The sequence below is a fragment of the Oxyura jamaicensis genome, chromosome 2, assembly GCF_011077185.1.
Source record: "Oxyura jamaicensis isolate SHBP4307 breed ruddy duck chromosome 2, BPBGC_Ojam_1.0, whole genome shotgun sequence".
NCBI lineage: Eukaryota > Metazoa > Chordata > Aves > Anseriformes > Anatidae > Oxyura > Oxyura jamaicensis.
This window is the reverse complement of record NC_048894.1, coordinates 72,871,045-72,888,728: the sequence shown is the minus strand read 5'-3', so window position 1 is coordinate 72,888,728 and position 17,684 is coordinate 72,871,045. Positions and strand designations below refer to the sequence as shown.

Genomic DNA, 17,684 nt, shown 5'->3' with positions numbered 1-17,684 from the left:
AAGGAAAGGAAAGGAAAGGAAAGGAAAGGAAAGGAAAGGAAAGGAAAAGAGTTTAAAATTAAGACTAAGGTTCTAAAGCAGCTTTAAATAGGAGAAATAAAGGAAAATAGCTCAATTAGTCTGAAGACTAAGGTTTGTAATCAATAGAGCAGACAAGGATTCATGACCAAAGAGGTTTGTTTTCCTTCCATGCTGCTAAATAAATCCTGCTTTTCATGTCCTCTGTCTTTAATGAATTAATGTGGCTTTGGTTTTATCCTATTTTATTCCTATAGTCACTATTTAAGTTTGTTAAATATTTCTTCCAATATAATTAGGAAATTAATCTCTCAGTTAAGTACCAATATAGAAGAAGTGGATATTTGATATATCCTTAGAGAATATTAGCCTTAGAGACTTTCAAGTTGTCATTTTGGATGCAGAATGTCATACTGGCTGAAATTTAATGATTATTTGTGTTGTAAAGGTCTTAGAGAGTCAAGTTATGTGCAGTTTGCGTTGGAATAGATTCACTGAAGTGGGTCTATTGTGTATAGGGAATTTTAATATTTAAAGCTATAGAAACAGTAGGTATGACCCTGTATATAGATTTATGAGTACTGGTACGTATTTAGAAATAATCCAAACTAAAAAATTTCAACAAGCTGAGAAGTTTTTCAGTGGTTCTTTGACTATCTGAGTATTATAGAGGTGTGTAGGGTTTGGTTTTCAGGAGTTAGCCATGGACTAACTACATGTTCAGATCCATTTTCCAAAGATATGAATGGACACCATGGATATCAGAAGTTTCACATCTGCATCTTTTTTTTTTTTTTTTTTGTCTTGTCTGAATCGGTCACTTTTGTCTTGTCTGAGCTGTTGCTTTTGAAAACATTTAATTTCTTTATTCATGTTAAGGCACATGCAAACTATTTAAAAATGAGGTCTTGAGATGTAATAATAGGAATTCTATATGTATCTGAGAAGCTAAGTAGAAGTTGAACTTTATTTCCTTTTATATCTTAAAAATACATTAAAAACTTTGGAAGTAAAAGTTATTGATTTCAGTAGAAAGTGTAAGGCTTGTTGGGAGGAAAGTACTGACAAATATTTGGAGAAGAACAAGAAGATGCTAGAGCACTTCATTTTAGATTACTAAATTGAGAGCTTTTGGGATATTTTAAATCTTAGAACGTCCTGCTCACTTCTGATACCTTACTGATTTTTCTGAAAAGAGGAATTACCTGTGTCTGACTCAGCTTTCAAAATCTGAACCTTTTTCATGAAACTGAATGATGTAACTTTGCTTCTCTCTCAAAATAGTGTACATCGTAATGCAATTGTGTACATCATCATATTCTTACCTCTAAAAACATAAAATGTAGCTTATTTGACTTTAAAGGATTTCACCTTAATAGAATAAACCTGAAACAGTTTCATAGAGGAACATAAGATTTCCTTTCAAACTTTATGTGCATGAAGGAAGCTACCTTTACACCAAAACTGTTATCATATTTTTGTAAATAAAGGGTTCTTTAATTTTCTGTTGGCCTCCATAGCCTTTCCCAGTTTACCTGAATGTAATATCCAGCCTTCCACTTGAGAAAGAAAGTACATGGGGATATAGTATTAGAAATAACAAATGATCATTCACATGAGAATCAACAAGTATGTATAAATAGATAGTACCTGAAATACGGCTAAACTAATACTTCTTTAATATAAATTAATTCAAAATAACTTTCACTGAGCATAGAAGCTCGTTCTGTAAGTGATAACTTTTTATCACTGGTGACTACTGAGAAAAAAAGATCACAGAATCACAGAATGGTTAGGATTGGAAGGGACCTTAAAGACCATCCCCTGACATGGGCAGGGACACCTCCCATGAGACCAGGTTGCTCAAAGTCCCATCCAACCTGGCCTGGAACACCTCCAGGTATGGGCCATCCACAGATTCTCTGGGCAGCCTGTGACAGTGCCTCACCACCCTCTAAATGAAGAATTTCTTCCTAATGTCTAATCTAAATCTACCCTCTTTTACTTTAAAGGCATTTCCCTTTGTCCTATCGCTATGCTCCCTAACAGAGAGTTCCTCCTCACCTTTCCTGTAGGCCCCCTTTAGGTAGTGGAAGGCTGCTATAAGATCTCCCCAGAGCCTTCTCTTGTCCAGGCTGAACAACCCCAACTCCCTCAGCCTATCTTCACAGAGAAGTACTCCAGCCCTCTGATCAGCCTTGGGGCTCTCCTCTGGACTCATTCTAATACTTCCATGTCTTTCTTGTGCTGGGGACCCCACAGCTGAACACAGGGCTCCAGATGGGGTCTCATGACAGCAGAACAGAGGTGGAGAATCACCTCCCTCACCCGGCTGGCCATGCTTTGCTTGATGCAGCCCAGGATATGGTTGGCTTTCTGGGCTGCAAGTGTACATTGCCGGCTCATGTTGATACCACTCCTACTTCAAATAGCCAGAGGTAATGCAGTAATAATAATGATTTTCTTTGTGTCTTTATTCCTGTCTGTTGAAAGATTTTGTCAATGGCTGAAAGAAGAATTTTATAAAGAAGATGTCCACACTGACTGAGATGCATTCTAACCTACCATTACCTTCAATGGTATTTAATGCGTATTTTAACATGCAAAATCTTTTTTTTTTTTTTTTTTTATTTTTATTAAAATAAAAATCTATTGCTTTAAATGTTATGTGACTGGTATATGGATACTTGCCTAGTAATCTGATCTTATTACCTACTCATCTGTTACAGAACATTAGTTTTGTTAAAGTGACAAATGTTCTACTCTACTGTATTTGAAAAGAAATAATTTGCATACTAAGAGAGAACTGTAACAGAATTGCACTATACACATTCTGTGTGCTAATATCATATACAACTGATTCTGTCTCAGTACCAACATAATGTAATAAGGTTGTCCTTGAGATATTTTTTACATTATAATGAATGAAAATACTTAAAGGGCCGACTTTTCCTTTTGTATTCATGTTTCTTCCAGCATAAAATAGTCTCTTGCTATAATTTCAGTCCTGCAAGAGTTACATATCTTTTAGCTGTCAGTTCTTGTTGTGAGAAGCAGGGATATTCAGCAAGGAGCTGTTACAATCCCAGCTGACATAGAAGAATCGATAATAACAAAACCTGGACATAAATGAAATAGGGCATAGTAAGATGAGCATATGTGGTCTGCTGGCCTTTGTAAAGGAAGAAATCATTTGTATTGGCCAGGATTGACAGCAGAAGAGGAGCTGTGAGCATCAGACATAATTGGGAAATTATACAGAACTCTCTAAATACAGTCAATAGGATAGATGAAGTTGGAAAGAAGGAAAATTGGAAAACTGGAAAGATTTTTAATGAGAACATCAGGGTAAGATTTTATATATGAGAATGAGAAGAATAAAGGATTCAAGTGCTGGATGATTTTTTGTTTTCTTCTATTAGTGAATCAAATTATCCATACTCACTTTTTCCTTTCATCCCAACCCTAGAATCTGCTGAGAAAATACTTCTTTCCATGGTACCTGAGATGGTCATTAAGCCCTTTTCTACTAGGTGTCCTTTAATTTTGAAGACAATCCTTACTTAATTAATTTGTTACACAAATAAGGGACAACTATATTGATTAATCAAATCTTCTGAAGAGCAACAGTAAACAGTGTAATTGTTGATTGAGCCAGGTTTTTTGCATAAAATAAATTACTTTTTAACAGAATGTGTAATTCATAAAGTGAAAAAGAGAATGTTCTTATTTTGCATTTCCAAAATAATAATACTAATAATAATAAACAAACAAACAACAACAACAAAAACACCACAAAATCCCACACCCTAATTTTAACATCTGAAATAAAATTGTGGCAGTTACTTCATGTTGTAATCTTTGCCTCCTAATTTTTATTTATTTATTTATTTATTTATTTCCCTCTGAGTGCCTCTTTTGCTATTTTTCCCTTGGAAGGACGTAGCATACTAGGAACATAACTTCTGGAAGATTAATACTTACGTAGACAGCAAATAACTTCTTATGGACACCAAGCTCAGTGAACAGTGTAGGCATGATTGGAATTTGAAATGTGGGTAGCAAGTCAGCTCTTCCTACAAGACCCTGGAAGTTTCTAGGTGAAGGTCTTATCAAAGTTCTTTGCAAATTTTTCTTTTATGTTCAGCATCATATCAGTGATGCTACCCTGTATCACTGCTACATGATCAGAATGTTTTCCAGGTACTGAGGAGCATGTAGTATAAGTGAGTTAAAGCCATGAGGTAGAATTAGAAAAGAAGTGAGCTCTACAGAGCTTAAGACCGGGACTTGGTGAAAGTTTCAAAGTTGTGAGTGAAAGACTCTCCAAAATTGGGTAGAGATTGATGCATATCCTAAACTGGTCACATTACTTATAAAATGAAAAAGATAGCTAGTCATGCAAAGAACTAGAAGTAGGGGAGGAAAATAATGTATTTTTTTCCCTGTTCTGAAGGACTTTTGAGGACTTCTGAGCTGCCTTTGCTGTTTCCCAAGAATCACTTACTGATGTTTAGATCATCTTGTGTTCCAGAGCTCAAACAGTGCTTACAAAGTAGAGCCAAAAAGATTCCTTTTTGTCATCAGAAACCTCAAGCTAAAGTGTATTCAACCATTAAATTACATGAAAAAATAATTTCAAATGTGTTTTCCAGTATAATAAGGGTAATTAGGATTGATTCTTATGATCAGCCTTTTTATTTTACACTGCACATTTTGCTAAGTTAAGCATGTGTGATAAATACATACAGTATGTTTTATGTTGTCATGTCACATAACAGATGCCAAACACTGTGATTTGAACTAAAGCTGAGTCCAACATGTCCAATTGTAGTTGGTTGAGTTGCATTCCAAGGTGAAACATTCCTCTGTCTTTTCATTTCCATCTGACTTCTCTCTCTTAATTCTCCTTTTGTCCATAAAATATAACAATAAGAAACTGTATTTTCTGAAATGAGTGGAAAAAAGACTTTGTACGGATCATCTGAAAAAATAATAGTTTCTGTATAAGGCTTTTTCTGTGCTTTATCCAGAAAAAAAAAAAAGAAAAAAGAAAAAAAAAAAAGTTTACTTTGTGGGCTCTAAAGACAAGAATAGATAATAAAAGTTAATTCTGGCATGTATTTTAAGATAGTAAATAGTGACAGCTGTAATTATTTCTAAAATGTGACAACATGGAAAATACTAAATTATCTTTTTCAGAAGCAATAAAACTGTACTATAATGAGATTCACAGTCACTGAAGCCTATTGTTTGAATAAGATGGCAAAACAACTAGTGTTGTTTTCTGACATTCACCTATGAAGATTCTTTCTTGTGATGGTAAATGTGGGGGGAACAGCTTTGTGTGTTACCACCAGCACGTGAGCTCCTCTTTTAGTTACAGAAATTATGACAGATTTGGTTGAGAAGAGCATAGTTTTCTTTCACATCACTGATGCTTCCAACAAAACTTTTAAAATATTAGAGACTATTTTCTTTTGGAATATAGGTGAAAATTTCAAGACAGCAGTAAAAGCATAGAGAATATATGAATACACGATTAAAAAAAAATGCAATCAAATAATCAAAGAGATGTGTTTAATTTTGTGAGAAATTATTCCATTTATTAATAACTGGGGACTTAGAATTAATATTTGTTTACAGTTAATTGCTCAGTTTCTGTACTGTACAATACAGAGAAGTACAATAAAGATAACTCATCACTTGATCTCAAAGGTTGTGTAACTAAAGTTTTTGGTTGTTTTTCCCCATCTGCCAAAACAGTTTTAGAATTGAAGAAGATAATTTACTTTGTCAGCGCTGAATGCCAGGAAAAGAGGCATGCCCCCACAAGATCATATTACTTTGCAGTACAAAAAAAAAAACTTAAAACGTTCCAGATATCAGAAGCTACATTTGTTCATTAGAAGAAATGTTCCCAGAGACAGTTTTGGCAATGGAGTAACAGTTATCTTTTTCTTGTCAATTTTTAGATGCAGACTTTTAAAATTAGGAAAATTTTACCTTAGAAATGATTGAAATGTTAAATGTTTTGGAAGTTAATATATTAGAAAACCCTTCCCAAACAAACAAACAAAACCCACTACCAACAACAAAACAACAAACCTCTCTCATATTTACACTTTTCAGGTAAAGTACTTTTCAATAAATACATCACATGTCAAGCAAATTAAAGTAAGTATTTCTTTAGGCATGTTGTTAAATAGTCCATGTAAGTCACCATCACAGTTAGTAATACCTAATAAATTTCTAGGTAGATGACTTGTTTATATGAGAACATGTACGTGAGTTAAAATAAAAAAGCTTAGCCGGTGTTTGTGTAGAAAGTGATAAATTCATGTATTGGTTCTATCTGGAGGAGATTTCAGCTGTAGAACTGTGTGTGGTTGTTGGATGCATTAAAGGCTCCATTACTTTCTGAAACCATCCTGTGTTATTCATATATAGAGAAAAACACTACTAGGTGTGTTACTATTTTTTTCTGTATGTCATATCTCACATCCCATGTTTTATGGAAATTGTGTAAATGAGTAGTAGATTTAGTGTTACTAGATAGTATCTTGTATGAATTGGGTTTTTGGTTTGTTGTTTTTTTAATAGACTGATGTTTTAATAAACAGAATTAAAAATTCCCTGTAGAACAGACCTGGCACATCTGATAGGTAGTTATTCTTTACTGTAGTCTTACACAGATGCACAGGATGTTGACACTTTTCAGTGGATATTTGTATAACTGTATTTTTTGCTTGGGAACCGACAAGTTGATCATCACGGCAGAAGTCTAAGAGTGTCTAAATCTAAGAATGAGGCTTTAAAGATGGAAGAAATATTGGAATATTTTCTATTTTAAGGATACATCTTATTATCAGTAATTGTTCTTGTTTTGTAGTTTCAGTCAGATATCTAAATTCAAAAAGATCCAGCATTTACTTTGTGACATGATTGTAGATTACTAAAATGGATGGCCTTATGGACACTGCGTTGCAGTTTAGTGAATTCGAGATTTACAGTTTATTAAATGCAAAAGAGATAAATTTACCAAATATGTCTCTGTAATTAATTCGTTTCTTAAAGGTTTGATCCCTGCCCATCAGTAATTTCTCTAACTTAGTAGAAAGGGCATCTGATCAGTCTAATCTTCTTTAAAGGTAAAGGCCATCCTGCTGCAACAAGTAAGTGACAGTAATTGCCTGAAGAATTAATAGTAAAAACATAGCAAATATTATGGAAATAAAGTCACATTTTCTTTCAGAAAGAGGAAACTGAAGAACTAAGAGTATGGAGGCCATATTGATTGCCAGACATTGTACTGGTGTAAGAACTGAAAGGTCATCCCAGGGCTCCTGAGTCCTATCAGAGTACCTTAAGCACAAGGCACCATCTTGTTTGCTTTTACATGCAATTCCAATAGCAATAACTCAAAATAGGTTATTTTAGAAGGTAGCACATCAGGCATCCAATCGTTTTTCATAACAATCTGGTTTATGTTGTGCAGTGTTTTCATTTTTATAGAAATACGTCTTTTCCACTCGGGGGTGGAGGGGGTTGGGAAGTGAAATCTCATTCTTCAAAATTGCGCATTTCTGAATGCAGCAACTTCTAAAATTTACATATGCAATTTGACCTTCAAGAAATTGACAGCTATGGACTGAGCTTGTGAAATCTTCTTCTCTTGCTTTCTCTTTTCCTAGGAAAATTGTTTCCATTTATTGGAAAGCTATTGAAACATGAAGATGAAATAGTGTATAAATAAGATGTTAAATATATATTCCCATCTTATTCAGAAGTACACTTATATCCTCTAATACCTTTATAAGCTCATACCTTCAACCCAGTTATTCCTTCAAATAAAAATTTTTCAAATACAGGAGCTGTTTGAGGTGAGGGCCTAAGGAGGGAGGAGACAGGACCTGAATTCCTCTGGTTGAGTTTGTGTCCAGAGCTGAGGCTAGAGCAGCAGAAGCAGGCAGCCGAGCATCTTCCCTGTCAGCACAGGCAGCCATCACAGGCCTGTGTGGCTGTCAGGGCCCAGTGTTCCAAGGTCAAGCCCGTCCCTTCCCTGCTGTGACATCGGGCACCCCATCCTTGCCTGCTGTGACATGGGTTGTGTGCATCACTTGGGGAGTGGCAGCAGGTGATGCAGAGCCCAGGCCTTGGCTGGGCACTGGAAAAGGTGCCCAGGTATGTGAGCAGGGCTGTGGGGACATGTGAGCGGGCTGTGGGAGCATGCTGGGGTCCAGGTGGGGCTGTGCTGACTGCCCTGCAGAGCTCTGAGAGTTCCCCACAAAGGGGGGAGAGGCCAGGAGCATGGCCCGGTTTGGTCACGTAGCTGCCTGTGCGTGCGGCTGGACGAGGAGAGATAAGCAGAGAGAAGCCCCCCAGCTGCCCCCCATTGCCATGCAGTCCCCCTGCCACTGCCCTCCCCTCTCAGCCTGTGCTCAGCACTGTGTGCATACCGGGCTGGCGCACTGCCACCTGTGACAGTGACACCTTGTTGGCACCACCACAGCCAGCTCTGTGTCTGCTGGGACACAGCTGGGACATTGCCATTGCTTGTGCCCAGGGCTGCTTAGTGTGGCATCAGAGGGACACGTCTGTTGCTGCTAACCATGGAAGCACGAAGGATTAAATGAATAATAAAAATTGAAAAGCCCAAAGCCACAAGTGGTAATGCTAGGGAAAGGAATCAGGTAGCTGTAGAGCTTTTTTTTTTTTTTTTTTTTTTTCAGTGAAAGAGTGAATTTGCGGAAAAACTAAGAAATCCCAAAACTCTACTGAAAAAGAAAGAGGCTGAAGTGATGTCAATTTTATACGTTGTTTGCAGGGACAGGTCAAAGCAAACTCAGTAGGTTCCCTAGAGCAAGCCTAGCTGTGCAACCTGTGCTAGGGAACCTGCTTTGGCAGGGAGCTTGGATCTGATGATCTCTTGAGGTCCGTTCCAACCCCCTACAATTCTGTAGGAAGAAACTCCTTTCCTTTCACAGAAGCAGAGGTAGGCTTCATTCCTTCAGGAGGTTCTTCTCTGCAGTTATATATTTAGGTAATGCAAAGTACAGCCTACTGCACCTTCTGTGAAGTTCTTCAGGTCACAAGGAACATTAAAAAATAATCAATAACTATGCCTAATATATTTTAATGTCCTTTTCAGATATTTGATATTTCCAAGACATTCTTATGCCTTGAAATTGGAAAAAAGTTGGTATTTAATGACGTTTCGTGGAGCTGCAGATGGATACAGATGAAATAGAATGTGATTATGAAAGCCATGTACTGTATTTCTGAAATTAAAACAGTTTAAGCAACAATTTATTGAACTTTTCTAGTATTTTAACTTAACATGAACTAGACATAACTAACAAAAATGTACTGACATTCATAAATCTCATTTTAAAAGAAGATCAATATTGTGCATTAGCTGTAAAGAAGAACAAACATCAACCATTGCATTTTGTTAGAGTAGTGCCTTTTCCTAACATGCAAATAAGAGTGTAGATTGGGAAGTGTGGAAGAGAGGGCTTCAGCAACAGCAGTTGAAAGACCTTGGATATCTGCCTCTGTATGATAATTTTCAGTGTATCTATAGCCACCAAATCCAGACTATAGATACTGTCTATTTTAAGCTTTTCATACATTTAATACAATTTCTGAACTGCACCTCCTTACTTACAGATGCAGAGTTGTACTGAGTGCTGCTCAGTTGAATGCTGGTTATTATCATCAGGTTTTGAGAGCCTGAAAGTCTGATTGTATCAAAGTGGCACTGAAAAGGACATGAATAGTGTAATGGATAAAATTTTGCACTGTCCAATCTGTGAGGCATCTCTCTCTCTCTTTGGTCTTGGCATCCAGAATTTAGTTTGGAGTTTAAGTTCTTACTGCTTTGAGAAAAAAAAAAAAAAAAAGAAAAAAAAAGAAAAAAAAAAAGAAAGAAACCAGAGCATATGCAGTAAGCATAGACCATATACGTTCTTCTGCCCCAACAGCCACATGCCAGATGAGCATCTGACCCATGGGGTAGAAAGAGCTCTGGGTCACTGTGTGTAACATACGTTAATTTGCAGGACCTCATGAGACATGTAAGAAGCCAGATCACAAGTCTGTAGTTGAGAAATGCTCCTTTCATGGGGCTACTCAGTCTGCAACTCACCTCATCGACCTGCTGGTAGATGTAGCACAGCACTCTGGTCACCAACCTGAGCCTTGATAGGAGCACTGGGTTCATAGGCTGCAGTCAGACCATCCAGCACTATCCTGCATGCTGGGCCATGAGACGGAGGGTGCAGCAATGCACATGCATAAAGTGCAGGGGCCATCTGTCAGAAATGGATCCAACAATTTTGGATCCTTTATACCAGAAAACATAATCCTCTTAAATTTCCTTTAGAGTTGTAGAATGGAGTGTAATACAGACCATCAGCTTTTGGATGGAAATGTTATGTTTCAATATCTATTAATATTTGAATTGAAAGTAGAGTCTCATGTTTTCCACTTTTACCAGCGACTGTGTTTGACATTGCTTTGTGTATGGTTTTGTGTTTTCGTCTCGTCCTTCCCTTTCACTAAGTAAAATATTGGCAGAAAAATTATATTAAAAGATGAAAGGTAACATCTCAGGGTTTATCCTTGGTATTCAACATGTACCTGACTGTCTTCCAGTGGCACAGTTCAAGCAACAGCACAATTCCCACTGCCATAAGATTTTCCTTCTCCAAAGTATTAGATAGGCCAGCTTCGTATTGTCTCTTAATGAGCTTCTCTATCCGTTTCTCTCCTTCACCAGCACTGCCCTGCTTCTCTGCAGTTGAGCCTATTTCTGCTCCATCCTTCATTTAGAGTGCATGCAGTTTGCTCATGGGAAAGGTGTTTGTATCCATGATAATTGGTTAAATAAACAGGGAGGCCCCCTGCTTCTAGCTGTACCTGCATTTCTTTTGTGTAAGGGGATGGTTGGATGCTGAAGTGTCTTGCCTGTTTAGCTTTGCGTTCAGGAAATCCACTGAGCCTCTGCTTTGTAGTTTGAGAGAAAACATGAAGTATTGTTGTATTTCTCTCAGTAAAGTTTTGAAGCAGGCATATTTTTGAATTCTCTGCAAGAGCAATTGAATTTGTGTGAGCAAACCTTGTGTGAGTATATAACCAACTTTCATGAGAAAAATATTCATGTAACATGATAATCTGTCCTTTGGAAATGCTCCCATTATTGTTTTATGATGCATCTCAGAGAGTGTTCTATTTTTAAAATTAATTTTTCCAAATGTTAGCTGAATAATGTGTGTGCTTCACATAACAGCAATGAATTTTTTTTCCAGAATCTCCTTTGTGTAAGTACATTTTATTAAACAGAACAACAAAAAAGTAAAATATATATTAATCTATACTTTTGTTCAATAAAAGTATCACCAGGAGATTTTACTTCATTATACTTTCTAAGGATTTTATTCTGATCCTCAAATAATTATAATGTGAAAAATGGAAGCAAGCATTTAAAAGCATTTTGCGATTATAACATTTAAATACAATTATGAAGAGATTTTGCAGGTCGTTCTTATTGTGTAAAAACAAAGGAAACAGTATATTCACAGTGAACATGTCAAGCCTGGGTAAAGTGAATGTGAAGCTTCTAATAGACAGCAAGAACAATTTTTTTTTTTTTTTTTTAATTAGACTGTTGGAATTGGAGTCATAACCGTATATTGTTCCGACTGATTATTGGCATTTTTACTGCCTCCTGGAAATGTAATAATAATAGGTTTAAAAAGAAAACTTCTCAAGTGATTGAGAGGAGGACCAGGAGAATACCACCTTGAAATAAGCATAAATTACTGAAGCATAAATTCAGGTGATTTTTAAGCTTCAGCTAAAACAGAGAGTTAAATCTTGACTCAATATCAAAGTCCTGTGAAGAATTCAGGGTCAATCTTAATTCAGGGACAAAATTCTAATTTACTTCATCTGTTTCCAGGTTCTTTTTTATTTTCTATATGCCATCTGAAAGAAATGTGATATAGTCTTAATCTTTATCCTATCGATCCTAACACTTACTACTCTGGGAAAGTTAATAGAAACCAGTAATAAGCCCATCAACAACTTTTGATGACCAAAAAGTCTTATTTTTTTTTAGCGATGCCTGTTGTTTGTGTCAGGTTTGATGAAATATAATGTATTAAGGAGAACCAAGTGCTAGGGAGCAGCAAGAGCTGCACTGCTGCACAGGAGAGAAGGAGCTGGGTACTGGGGGCCATCACCGGAGGGCCAGGCAGGGGGTGGTGACAGGACCTGTCCAGGGTCCCAGGCAGGAGAAGACCAGGATCCTTCTGGGGGGGGGGGTGGGAGGGTGAGGAGGTTCAGGAGCAGCAGAAGGAAAGGCTGGAGACAGGGCTGGAAGGCAGAGCTGCCCTCAGTGGAGGTCCAGGCTCTTTCTGGGAAATGCAGTCTGTGATCCAGGACAGCAGGAGATGGGACCAGGGCATCCTCAGGTCTTGCCAGGACAGGGGCTGATTGGCTCTGGAGCAGGCGTGGAGGTCTGGGTCTGGGCCTAGGCAGGTGCCCCTAGGGCTGTGAGACTAGGCCTGAATTTCTCTGCCAGCTCCATTATTGCAGGCGGTGCTACGTGAAGGGGTGCGTCAAGGTGTGTTAGTACTTTTCTGTCTTGAAAGCATAATGGAAATAACCTAGACACACTGAATCACTTATATGACAAAGCATTGAAGTAACAGAACAGCTTAATTAATGTTTCAAATTGCATGTGCTGTTTCATGTGTTTGTTGTTTTTGTTGTTGTTTCTGATAGAATATATCCATCAGCATTTATAATAGGAAATGTGTATCAAATTCAGTCAAATACTGATTGTCTTAAACAATAACACCTTTTGGTATTTTAGGTTATGCCTAACTTTTTTTTCATCTCGTCTTTCCCCTGTTTTTGATGGAGAAACAGGTGGCAAAAGGGAGACTAAAAAAAAAATATATAAAAAAATTTCAGAAATACGAAAAGACAGATGAAAAAATTTGTTTAGTTGGAAAGGTTTTTTAGGTTGCAGATGGAAAGTGTGCACACACACACAGTGAGTTAGTAATCATGAGAGGAATCTGGAAGGCAGAGTTTCAAGATTGCTACTCTGAGTCACAAACAATGAGGATTCAGACCCGATCTTTTCAGCATTTCATCAATTTCACTGTTCATATTCTTTTTCTTGTATTGCGTGCCCTTTCCATCAAACTGTTTTTTTTCTGGCTTTTTACTTTTTTATAGCATTTCTAATAATTCTCCTAAGCAAGACTGAGGGAAAAGATGTAGCATAATATTCTACTGATTAACATAATTAATATAGGTAGGGAAATGCTGGTTCACATTGGCATACCAAAACAGGCAGACAGCTGTTTGAAATCAGAGGCTTTTACAGGAGTAATTACTATCTCAAACCTTATTGTTAGTTTCTGAAGTTGTTTCATTTTTTAATCATTCCAAAAAGTCAGAATTTTGAATATTTTTTCTTTCTTTTATATTTCTTTTTCCCCATTGAAACAGAATTCTTGGGTTCTGAAGTCACTTCAGTAACCAGACAGTGGGATTCTTAGTCTGGAGATGTACTAGTCAGTTCCTGTTGTGTCATAGATTGTTTTTTATCGCAACATATTGTATTGTACTTTAACAAACAAAACAAAACAAAGTAACTGTAGTGGGTCTACTTCAAACTGTCTTCTTGTTCTAGCAAAACTGCTAGTTCTGCATAGTTATTCTGTTGTGTAATGGAAATATGTCTAACATAATCATACAAATACTTAGAAGGCTTTCCTCAGTATTTTTACTTTCTTGTACCCATTTTTGAAAGCAACTATTGACTCTGTTAGGATACCTTAAAAAGGCTGTGAAATCAAAACCAGCTTAGAAGCAAACATGGCTTACTTCTTCTGCTGTTTTTATACTTAACCATGAACACATTTATAGTGCCCGAATTCTTTTATTAATCCCCAGAGAGCCACAATTATAAAGAATATCAAATTAGCTACTTCACTAACCATTACAGCAATTGTCAGTGTAGCCATAGTGAATTAAAAGGTAATAAACAGCTGTAGTTGTTAACTATTTCCAATTTTTTAATGATGACACTTCAGTAATGAGGACAGCAAATACTTTCAAGTTGAGCATAATCTGTTAAAAGGAATAATGGGATCTCTTCTTCATCAGATCTCTGGGAAGAGCTGTAATCCAGAAGTATTATTTTGCAGTTTTTCTTTGTGGAAAAAAAAAAAAAAAATTGAAGTTCCTTTTATGTTGTCATGCCTGTCCTACAGGGACGAATGTCTAAGGGACAAATGAGGAACATGAAAATGAGCTTTCAGCATGGAAAGCAGTGGAGAGAAATTGACTTAAGTAGGTAGATGCAGGTGTTTGGTTTGCTTGGTTCTTCATTGTGAGTTTTTGTTTGTTCAGGAAAAGTATTTGCTCTTAAGAATGAACCAAGTGAATACATCACCTGCTGGCAAATTGACAATGGGTGGTAGCTCTACAGGCAGAACACAGCTAAGAAGATAAACTGAAACAAGGCTTTGTGTTGACTTGTTTGTTTGTTTGTTTGTTTGAAATTCTGTGCATGTCTGATTTTGTTTCAGTTTCTAGGAGGCTTATTTTATATGACATCTGCCTGAGGAATCAAAGATCATAGAGTAATGAAACTTATAGATGTGATAGGAAGAAAAATCACTGAATTCAGAGTCTCAAATTGCCTTGTTTCCTAGGCTGTGGATGGAAACAGTAGACATTTCTAACCTTTTTTTTTTTTTTTTTTTTTTTTTTTTTATTAGCAAAATGAAGAGAAGAAAATCAGCTTCTGACATCACTGAGGAAAACCAATGTAGTATTTTGGCTCTCCAATTCCTGTAGGGTCTTTCATCTTGCTATTGCTGCAAACCCCCAGTCTTTCTTGTAAATTAAAAATACATCAGTTTTTGCTTTAAAGATACTTAATTTAAAATACTTTTAAAATTATTTTAACTTTTGTTTTCTCAAATGTTTAGTCAAACTGGGCTTACTAAATCCCAGCTAATCAACCATCTTATGCCATCATGGTCTGTTACCCTGCCTCACCTAAACTGTTCCTTTGTTCCTTTTTTTTTTTTTTTAAATTCAAAGTAACTTTAAAGTGCTCTTTTCTTACATTTTCAGACCACCAATGTGTTTCATCTCTAAATTAAATCCATCATCAGAGTATCCAAGTTGAGACTGAGTAGGGACCCTTGACCAGTTAAACTTATCATTGCCAATAAGTGAAACTAGCAGAGCACACAAAAATGGTCTCTGCACTGAGTTGTACAGGTTAGTAGCATGGAGGGCTGTAATAAGGAAAGGCTGTTGCAGAGCAATTGAGATTCATGTGTAATTTGCTCCAGAGCAGCTGCCATGAAAGCATGGGCTCCTGCTGCATGAAAAGAGGGCAGATTGTTATGATGCTGGGGACCGGGCCATCGGTTTCTGTGAGGGGCAGCAGGGGATGGGCTGTCTGTGGTGACAGTGTCACTCAAAAATGTATAGCTGTAAGAAGGTAGCTGCTGATATAAATAGTAATAGAAATTGAAGGCAATGAAGGCCACCTAAAATGACCACGCAGAGCGATAGTATGCTGTAGTAGTATGCAGGATAAAGGTTAAATATGTCAAACAATGGAAGTGCTGTGGAACTTATCATTTCATGAAATTAATTCCATTCTATTTTAAAATGTTGATGTTCTCTTGGGTTAGTATTGACACAGTCCAGTACCTATTCAGGCTCTCAAGCACTCATTGATAGCCTTCCAAAGCAACACAAAACCCTGAATTTCTGAAAAAAATTGTGTATATCTGAGATTGAAGATACTCTTACTTTCCGTAGTGTATTTAGGTTTAAATTAAAAAGTTCTATATCCTCTGAAAGTTGATGATAAATCTGCAGAGTATCCATAGTCAAGAAAAGTACATATTTGGTTTTTGGATTTGATTTGCTGGCTTTTAGCTAGCATCTATGTTTTATTAACTTTCCCAAGTAACTAAAAGGGAGAGGAGGAAGAGAGAGAGAAGTATGGTAGAGGAGAAAAAAAGGAACTTCTTTAACATATATATTAATTTTTATCCATGTCTTGTAAAAGGATGTATGTTTTTCAGGAATCACTGAAACAGTGGCACTGGAGAGTTCATTCTTTCAAGTGAATTTTCTGTTCCGTTTTACACATGTTTTTTTCCCAACAAGTAAAATACATGGAAGAGCAGATTTTTTGGTTGGTAGGTTTTTGCCGTTGCTATTCCCCATCCCCAAAGCAAAAAAAAAAAAAAAAAAAAAAAAAAAGCCTTATTTGATGTCCTAACCTTGATCGTTAACAAAGTACTGTATGCACAACTGAACACCCTTCAAGCCAGCTGAATTGTCCCAATGAGATCCCATGAGTTCATACTGCAAAAGCTGCAGATGGCTTTAACGAATTGGAATGAAGGAATCAGGTTGGAGCTCTGCATAAAAGCTTTCAGCCTGCGTTAAGAGAGACTCAGTTAAGGCATACTCCTCACAGCCCCAGAGCTTAAATATCCTAGGTAATATTCAGAGTTAATGCTTATGTCTCCCCACATAAGAAAATGAAAGTATGAAAATTACTTTCCTTACTGTTACTTTCTGATTCTCCACCTCATCCCATTGGAGAGGAGTGAGTGGCTGTGTGGTGCTGAACTGCCTTCTGGGGCTAAACCACAGCAGATGGTTGACTTTGCCAGTTCTGTCCTTGACTAACTTCTCAATGTTCTTGAGAAGCATTAAAAGCTGTTTCTCAGGAAAAAAAAAATATATATATATTTTTATATTATATATATATATATATATATATATATATATACACACATATATATATATATACATATATATATATATATATATATATATATATATACCTTGACTGAGTCACAGGCTGTGAACATGTCCCTCTTTGCAACATCTCTGGTAGAGTAGGATGGAGCTGGTTTCCCACTTTGCTGTAGGATGAGATATTGGCAGCTTGGATAATAACTGGTCTGTCCTCTGCAAGGCTCTGTTGTTGTGAATAATCTGTACAAAAGTGCAAGTGTCTCCCCTTTCCGTTGTTTAAGCATGGTTGATGACTGATTAATGACAAGAACGAAAAGGTGGAAGCGATCTCCTGAAATCATACTGTCTATCCTTCAGAAGTTAAAAAAGAGATTTACCTGTTGCGTTCTTAGTATTAAAACTGTAAAATAAGGGGAAGATCATGACTGAGAAGGCAAACCTCTCATAAGGAATTTCAGCTTAATGGATGAATTTATTTTCTGTTTATCTTCCAGTGGAAAAATTCCATTCAAACCACTGCCTATATTTAACGGCTATGAAACCAAAGCAGTAAAATGGAATTACCTGTGAGACTGAACTTAAATTTGTTTGGTATAATTAGTTACTTTAATTAATAAAGTTGTTTATTCTATCACAGAAGATGGGAATACATTATTTCTGTGTTGGTGGTTATGTCCACAGAGTTTCAGGGGTTTGAAGGGGAATGACAGTTCTGAAACTAGTTGCGAGTAATTTTTTTGCCTAAGAGAAAAGGAGGTTTTTCTTTCTTTCTTTCTTTCTTTCTTTCTTTCTTTCTTTCTTTCTTTCTTTCTTTCTTTCTTTCTTTCTTTCTTTCTTTC

General features: G+C 36.6%; 1 protein-coding gene across 10 annotated transcripts in view; it reads left to right on the top strand.

Moving 5' to 3' along the window:
- Window positions 1–17,684, top strand: part of CDH18 (cadherin 18) — a 551,977-nt gene that overhangs the window by 170,949 nt on the left and 363,344 nt on the right. The window contains exon 1 of one of the 10 annotated variants that reach the window (XM_035318012.1): window positions 15,321–15,336. The exons of the other annotated variants lie outside the window; for them this stretch is intronic. The gene's annotated coding sequence lies outside the window, so the exon portion shown is untranslated. Of the gene's footprint in view, window positions 1–15,320; window positions 15,337–17,684 lie in introns of those variants that run through there. 10 annotated transcript variants of the gene reach the window in all.